This window comes from Portunus trituberculatus, chromosome 37 (assembly GCF_017591435.1).
Source record: "Portunus trituberculatus isolate SZX2019 chromosome 37, ASM1759143v1, whole genome shotgun sequence".
In the NCBI taxonomy this organism is placed as follows: domain Eukaryota; kingdom Metazoa; phylum Arthropoda; class Malacostraca; order Decapoda; family Portunidae; genus Portunus; species Portunus trituberculatus.
Window position 1 is genome coordinate 21,595,928 of NC_059291.1, and position 9,411 is coordinate 21,605,338.

Consider the following 9,411-nt stretch of genomic DNA (forward strand, 5'->3'; position numbering starts at 1 on the left):
AACATTGTTCCCCATGCGAGGGATAAAAGTGGGTGGAAGAGATAGGTGGAGATGGGAGGAGTTTGTTTCATTTTGTGCCTTTTCAGTTACTTTTATTTTTGCCATTTACTCCTGTTTAATCACTGAACTTTCTCGTTAAACTCTTAATACTACACTTTATTGCTGAACTTATTAATTGCTACTTTTTTTATTATTTCACTTTTGATTAACAATTTTTTACATTTTTTTTTCTTTTGTCTGCTAGGTGCTTCACAAAATAGCTGTCCAAAGAGGCTTGTTTCATATTATAACAATGTCTTATCATCTTGATCTCAGGTTAAGTGTTAAGCAGTGAGGCTGATTCATTGACTCCATTCGGTCATGTGAGGGAGAACTTGATCATTGTTAGGATGCCTCCACATGATCAAACAGTGTTCATAGGACAAACACTATTTAAGAATGGAAAGGCTCAGTGATGAAGTCAGAAGCAAGCACCAAGAAGTGTGGCAGACACTGCTGATATTCATAGTATAAGAACTTTGGGCACTGTCATGGATGATAGAGGCATGGAGGTATTTGATACTGGGAGGCACATGATCAACAAGGCTAATAATCAATTACCATATTTTTAAAAAATCTATTACTTGGAGAAGGTGAAAGAATTGTTTCCTAGGATCAGATTGCCCTTCCAAACCACTCTAGGGACCCAGATGCTGTCAGTTCACCCAAAAAGCATGCTTATTAAGGCAGATCCTCTGTAGTGAGAAAGACAATCTAACCTGGCAACAGACACTTTCTGTGGCTACTAGGAAGAGGACAGTGAAGGGCAAAGTTAAGAACATAGGACAAAGAAAATTCTAACTTTATTTAGCTATCTTAGGCCTGATGGGTGTAAAGAAAAATTGACATGGAGATGGCAGGAGGACATAAGTGGCAGACCATGTATGATTAGCACGGTGTTTGGACTCAGTCTGTACCACACTAACTCTGACTTAATTACCTGTGTGTTGCCAACAGATATCAGCTTTGAGCATTGTCTGCTGGCCTTTGCTGGTGAACAGAGAAGAAACTGTGGTTTACATCATCAGATACTACTGTTTGTTGCCATATCAACTTCCCTCATTTCAATGCTTATGACTTCATCCTACTTCATCTTATGATATGGTAACAGTGTTTGTCTGACAGACACTGTTCGACCATGTGGACACACCTTTATCCTGTCTCTACTGTGCTAGAAGGAGTGCAAATGGTACACCCAACTGAAAATTAAACTTGTTACATAAGTAAATACCAAAGTCCACTAACAAATTATCCAGGAATACACATGCTATTCTTACATAATTAAAGATGTAAGCAATGTTAGGTATAAATACTGTACACAGCTGTATTTTTATGCTTTCTCTAGACGGTGACCAGAGTGAAATTATTATGGGATCTAGGTGTTGAAAATGTACACTGACTTATGAAAAAATAAATAGATAAATAAAGTGTGTGTGTGACTGCAACATTGCAGTCATATGGTGCCAGAGAGAGAGTGCTTGATTCATGAACAGCAAACACATCTGAGATTGGTGAGCCATTAAATTAGGTGGTGCCACCTACCACTGTAGTAAGATGACTTCCCACAGCAGGGTTGAAGACATACATGTTATTTCCTATTGTAAGCTCCAATATTAATCTTTATTGTTATGATTTTAAAATACTGGAACTGCTGCTTTTTACTCATTAATGTTTAAATGGACAGAAAATAGACCATTTTGTCACTTCATCAAGGGAGTCTTAAGGACAGACATCAGAGCACATGATTCTAGTAAGCTTGTCACATTTTGCCTTATGATGCCTTAAAAGGCATCATAAACAGGGTAATGGAAATTTTATTGATACTCTTTGCCTTATGCTTTCCTACATTCTTCTAAACATGTAAGAAGGCAGTCAGCAAATACCATTAAATACTGTATAATTCCTGTATCATGACCATCCACAAGATTTTGATTGAATCAAGTCAGGAAAATTGGGATACACATCTGTTGTTGAGCATCTGGGGCTGCATTAACAAAATTCTTGTTGATGTGGATTGTCTAATGGTGAAATTGTGAGTTATTCACTGACTTCTACAAGTTTTGGGGTATGTATTAGAGTATCCTGTAATAAGTAGTATTCATGGACAGGTAATTTATCAATATACAATACTGTATTACCACGGATGTAATTAATGACAAATAAAATAAAGAGGGTACTTGACACTTTGCCAGCCAGGGCAGGGAGGTGGGAAGGAATGAGGCTAGCAGCTCATCAGCTGTTTGAAGTTTCACACCAAGACAGTACAGGGAATACACTTAGATTGTATGTACTGCATGATTTTGTGAAAAAGAAAATGTTGAAAGTGGCACACACAGGAAGGTGGACTATGTTGGTTGGTGTGTCTGTGGCATAAGACAAATAATCTGGCCTAGTCCTTGTATCCATCATCCTGTTACACTTGAATTGCACTCCACAACTAAACAAATCTTCAAAATACATGTGTGTAGAACCTTTTCTACTTACATTAACTTGTACTTTCCTCTCTAGTTGTACTTGCAGAATCTCTTGTTACACCCTGTATTGGATACTTATTGAGAGGGATAGAGAAGTAGGAAAGGGATATCTTGTGATACCAGATAATACAAGAAGTACCAGAGGGCATGCAAGAAAATTGTCATATTCCTCCCTCCAGGGTTTGAAATGCATATAATGTTAAACAAGGTTGTATAAAATCAATTAACATATTAATCCATAGAATAACAGATTGATCATTTAGCTTTTTTTAAATAACTGCATATGTCTTGCTGACAAATTTTGGTCGTAGAAGAAATGCAATTGGTAGTAATTCTTCTATATATGATAAAATTTTGATACAGCACTAATGTGTGTTCAGGTAGTAATTAAAAATTTGTTCAACATTACTTTCTAGCAAACCACTCCAAAATTAACCTCACTTTTATAGTGTCAAGACTTGCAACATACTTCCATCAGTCGTCTTTATTCGTCTGAGTTGGAAAGGAGATTCAACTTGTGACTAAGAGACCCAATGTACCTCTGAGGACTGCAAGAATATTACATTACTATTTGTCCTTTGGAGAATCCTCTTGAAATATAACACATTTTCACTAATGAAACTAAAAGGTGCCAAGCAGTAGATGTGAAGTTAACTGGAATTGATGCTAGTTTTCTTTTGAATGACACACTGATGTAGGAAATATTTTATGCTATTGTACTTGCATAACCCAGAGACTTAGACCAGCACTAAATTTCAAATTATAGTCCCTGAAGCTTCCCAAGTATCTCCAGTTGATTTACTTGACAATAGAAACATGCCTTACTTCTATATAAACCATATATAGTCATATAGATCAATACACAAGCAAGCTTGTTCTAGTTGTGCTGAAATGAATACTTTGCTCAGCTGTACTTTGTATGTGAGGAATCTTTTAAGACCAAAATCACATTTCTACATGGTCAAATGCTAATTTCTCTAGAAATGCTCAATGCTGATCCCTGTCAATGCCCACAGATCTATAATGTTTAAATTTATATTATAAGTATTTCTAGAAATTTAATCTGTCAAATATATTATGTATTTGTGGTGTTTGGTAAGTCATGTTTTTAAGTCACTGTTAATTATTTAGGTATGTAAATATAGTCTTTTAAGTGCAAATTAGTGGCCCTTTTCCCATATTAACATGACACTAACCTTAAATACTGGTCTCCATGAGAATCAATTATTTTCCTAAGTATGATATGAAATTCAAATTATTAGAAATTTACTCATTTTAGTGGTTGACTTGTGGGCATAATGAAGTTTACATGTAAACATATAACTTCTTAATAACTACATTTAAAACTATTACCTACAAAGTGAGTATAATAAATTTAATCTTGGTATTAGTCAATACCAGATGTGATTCAGTATGTACAATAGACATGTATTGTTAAAGATGTTAGTCTTTTTTTTTTTTTTACTGAATTATACAATTATTTCATAGATATTAAACATAAAGTAACAATGATTCAGTATCTGCAATAGACATGTAACAATGTTTTATTCAGGATCTGATAAGTAATTTTTTAACAAGATTCTCAAACAAATTGTATTATACAATCTGTAGATATGAGATATACCATGATGTGCTGTGCTAGATATGTTGACTTACCTATTAAGAGAAACCATATCTTACATGTATGAGCTGTACTGTATCACTGGTAAGCTGTGATGAGATACACAGAATAAGCAAAACAAAAGGTATAGTGAATCAACAACAGGTAGCTTTCTTACTTTCACAAGTTAGAGAGCAATAAAGACTTTTTAATGGAAATACTGTAAATCAAAATGATTGAAAGAAAATGTAAGTTTTAAAATGAGAAAATTGATGGAGAGAGTTGAAAGGTTTAGGGATAAAAGAATGAGAGGAGTATAAATTATGAAAGATAATTGTTGAATCATACAAGGAAAAAATAAAAGATGTAAATAATACTGAGGAGATTTTTAAAACCTTCAAACTTTTACAGTGATGTATGAACTGTCTGAAAAAAGGAGAATGGATATGCATAATGGTTGGAAATATTTAAGGGATGGAAATATTTAAGGAAATAGTGAATTATTATTTTTTTTTCAGTCTTAAAAAATATTTTCACCTACTTACCTGTCTCATTTAAATAGGACTAGGGTCCATCTACTTATTTCCAAGGTTGAAATACCAGAATTTAAAGTCAACGGTAGAGAGTGCAGCGTGCATGGTAACTGCACAACCACACCCTACCCCCAGTCCTCCCAACCAGTGCATCCTCTCTGCCATACCCAAGACACCATTTTTTAAACTTCTGACATGTTGAGGGGAGGAAGGGTGGGTTGGAGTATTATATGAGACAGGTAAGTATGTGAAAATATTTTTTTAGATTGAAAATAACTTCTCACATTTACCTGTTTCATGTAAATAGGACAGACTCCCACATGGCCAAGAGGAGGGAAGGCATGTCTAGGAGAACTTATCTATAAACCCCATAATAACCAGAGAAGGGACCAAAGCCTTGGGGCTTTAGGAGAAACGTGTACTCACAGTAGCTTTTGTGGAACTCCAACAGAGAGCACTGTGGCCAGGTTGTAGAAAAAGCTGAAGTAATTACCCTGTAACCTCAGGCGAATGCTACCACATACATGATAAAACAACCGTGACATATAGTACATACAGCATGGACCAGCCATAAACGTGCCTGAAGAGAATTAGGCCGCTATATTGCCCCCTGGGACTCTGGGACTTAACAAGAAAGTATCTCCATCAATCCTTTCGACATCCCTTAGATAACGGTTAGCAAACACTGAGTGTGTCTTCCAGGAGGCTGCCTTTAAGACTGCAGACAATGACTTACTTTGCCACATTTCAGGTGAGCACTAGCTGAACAACAGATAGTCGCCTCGTATCGGACGCAGATGGGCAGATGGCTTGTTGGGCTGAGTACTTTGAGCAGCTGTTCATAGTTGATTCTCCCAGCATATAGCTCCAAACTGCAGGGTTACAGATGCTGGATGCTGATCCACCCACTGACAAAACTGCATCCTCCATTGATGATGTCAAAGAGGCTGTGGCAAAGTTGAGGGGTAGAAAGGCAGCTGGCATCTGTAACATCAGTACAAAGAGGCCATAATCTGTGGGTTGCATGCTGTCTTGACTGCTGTATGGCATTCAGGTACCATTCCCCCTGACTGGGAAAAGGGGTTGGTCATCTCTATCTGAAAGAGGAAAGGTTACTGTCAGGACTGCAACAACTACAGTGGTATAACACTGCTCAGCATACCAGGCAAGGTGTTTGTCCATTTGCCCTTGATGCATATCCACAGTCACCTGCTGAAACACCAAAGACTTGAACAGTCTGGGTTCATGCCTGGTAAGTCAACAACTGACTGGATCTTAGCACTTAGTGTACTGGTGGAGCACGGATGTGAGTTTCAACAATGGATGCTTGCAGCCTATGTTGATCTTAAGAAAGCATTTGATTCAGTGCATCGAGAGACACTCTGGGATCTTCTGTGTCTCCGTGAGATTCCTGCAAGGATTATTGGCCTATTAACTGGCCTCTACTTTGGGACTGTGAGTGCTGTGAAGTGTGGAGGGTGTGTCAAGCTTCTTTCCTGTGAATACAGGAGTGAGGCAGGGATGTGTGTTCACTCCATCACTTTTCAACACTTGCATGGACTGGGTACTAGGCTGAGTTGTAGATCAAAGTCACTGTGGAGCATCTGTCGGCAATACTGAGATTACAGATCTTGTTTTTGCCGATGATGCAGTAATCTTTGCTGAGTTACTGGAGGTTCTGGTAATGGTTCTAGAGGCACTGCATGAGGAGATGAAGCCTTTGGGACTCCAGGTTTCCTGGCCCAAGACCAAGGTTCAGGTGTTTGGAGGCTTAGTGAACGAAACAGTGGACGGTCCATCCATGTGCCTGGCGAGGAAATTGAGATCTCGGAATACAAGGGATCCTCGCAATTCGACAGGGTTAGGGCGGTTTTTCATCCATTGAATCAGCGTTTATTCAAATTGTGAAGCAATTTTTCTCATAAGACCAACCTCCAGCCCAGCCCCCTCAAAACATCACTATATCCTCTAAAAAACACTAACTTAGACTAAATCAGTACTATTAAAGGCTTACTTTATATCTAACTATTTTTTATTAAACACAGGGTGCTGTACAGTACATTTTTGGAATTAAAAACACTTGCAGTGGTCTTGCAATACTTGTCCCTGTTCTTCCAAATTGTTGATACTGTTGATCTAGGAACACCCATTTGCACTGCAACAACACTGTGAGCTATACCTGCCTCACACTTTCTTATAAGCTCAAGCTTATCTTTGAAAAGCAGGAAATTGTACTTCTTAGGGCTGGGGCTGGAGGTGGCTTTCCGTCATCTTGAGTCAGACGAAACGCATGTTTTCCTCTAGCGTCAGTTTTTAATCAAATTAAGATCTATGGTTTCTAATCAACTTTTATAATAAATAAATTTTCTTGTTAATTGGAATGATGCTATAATCTTAAATAAATAGAATCTTGATAAGTAGATGTAAATATATTTGTATATATATATATATATATATATATATATATATATATATATATATATATATATATATATATATATATATATACAGGAAGTCCCCGGGTTATGACGTTGATCCGTTCCTGACACGCGTCGTAACCCAAATTTCGGCGTAAGTCGGAACATTGGAAATTTTTTTATTTAAATTCTTACCTTTATTCCTTTGGTTGGCTTGCACACTGGAAGGAGGCATTGCAAGGGAGGGAGAGAAAGGCTTATTGTGTAGAGGAAGCTGCAGAAGGTGCTGGAGATACTGGGGCTGGTGAATCAAGAGAGGCAGAACCTTCAGGTGCTGGAGATACTTGGGCAGGTGAGTCTGGAGGTGAGGCAGAACCTCCAGGTGCTGGAGAAACTGGGGCAGGTGAGCCTGGAGGTGAGGCAGAACATTCAGAAGGTGCTGAAGATTTTGGGGCAGGTGAGTCTGGAGTAGTAGAGGCAGCTGAGGTAGAGGGTACAGGATCTGTTGCAGGCCTCTCTACCTTCTTAAAATACTGCTCCAGGTTAGTCTGAACAGAGAGCAACCTCTTCTCATCCAAGATCTCCTTGATTTTTTTTTTTTTTTTTTTAATTAATTTTTTTTTTTTTTTTTTTTTTTTTAAAGGGGGGTGAAGAGAGGAGGTAGCTAGCTGAAGAGAAAGTGGGTGGGAAGAGAAGGGGTGAAGGAAAGTAAGAGAGAGATAGATGGTGGGCTTGACCACCTTGCTAATTTTAGCATTACTTTACTTTTATTGGTAGTTTTTTTTTTTTTATTATTTATTTGATGCACGCTCAACGCTGTAAATTTTACTAGAATTAAATTTTAAATCTTGTCATATTCTGCCCTGCCAAGGAGACTGTTTTTTTTTTTTTTTTATGAACATTTTCATTTACAGGTGAAATTTGGTTATAATTGCTTGCGGTGTTGCCATATTTACTATATTGCTACATTTAGGGAACCACGTATGGCTTTTGTCCCTATTAAGCGTAAGTTCTTCGTATTTTTCAAGTTCGCTAGTTCTTATGGTTTCCCATGTTTTCAGTGCTTTATTATAATTTGATATGTTTAATGGAGTGATATTGTATTTAAGATGTAATTGTTCCGTGTTCAGTTGCTCAACTTCGTTACAGTGTATAAATCTTACAGCTTTATTTAGTATGGTTTGCATATTTCTTTTTTGGGTTTTTGAGGCCATGCATATTGGTATGGATGGGTATTCCATGACCGGTATTAGTAATGTTTTAACAAGAGTCGTTTTCATTTTTGGTGTTAGGTTGCTAAATCGTCTTAGTTGTGAAAGTATCCCTTTTCCCTTATTTATAGTTTTGCTGATGTGCCCATTGTATCCCGTTGATGCTATGTTTAGTCCAAGTAGCTTCCCATTCTTACAAGTGTCGATTTCTTTACCATTAACCATGATCTTTTGCATTTTGTATTGGGCTATTGGTAATATTTTGAATTTTTCTTCACTGGTTTTTATTTTCCATTTTCTTTCAAAGTTGTTTATTCTTTCGATTTCCCCTTTCTACTTTATATTTCATCATGAGTTTAGATTTGCTGGGTATTGTTATGACTTGTGTGACATCGTCAGCATACATAATGTCTATACAACCATGTTCAGGTGGAGGGAGGTCATTTGTGAATAGCGTATAAAGGGTTGGTGATAAAACACTACCCTGGGGCACTCCACTTAATAATGTTATGGTGTTACTGTGGTCGTTCCCTATGTTGATTTTAGCTTTTCTATTTTCTAAAAAAGTTGCATAAAATTTTTTCTAAAATGCTTGGAAGTTCTAGTTTTAATATTTTATATTTAAGCCCGTTGTGCCAGACTTTATCAAATGCTTTAGCCACATCTCGCAAGACCAAATAAACTTGTTTTTTGTCGGCTAAAGCATTGGCAATGGTTTCACATGTTGTTGTAATAGCAGTGTGAGTGCTTTTGTATGTTCTGAAACCGTGTTGACGTTCTTTTATGATATTCTTCTCTGTTAAAAAGGTGTTGAGTCTTGCTTGTATAAGTCTTTCAAAAATTTTTCCTGGCACTTCAAGTAATGATATTGGACGGTAATTTATAGGGTTTAATGGACTTTTATCTTTTTTAGGTATAAATTTTATGATTGCTTCTTTAAAGATTTCTGGAAAGTATCCCGTAGATAAGCAAGCATTAAAAATATTTTTAAGTTGTTCCAGGGTTTTATTTGTGCAGTTTTGTAATATTTGAATATTTATTTTAGTGAAGCCGGGAGCTTTCTTTTAGATCTTCGTATGTATGTTTTAGTTCTTCTAAAGTAATTTCTCTTGTATGATAATCTTCAGTGTTGAGTCT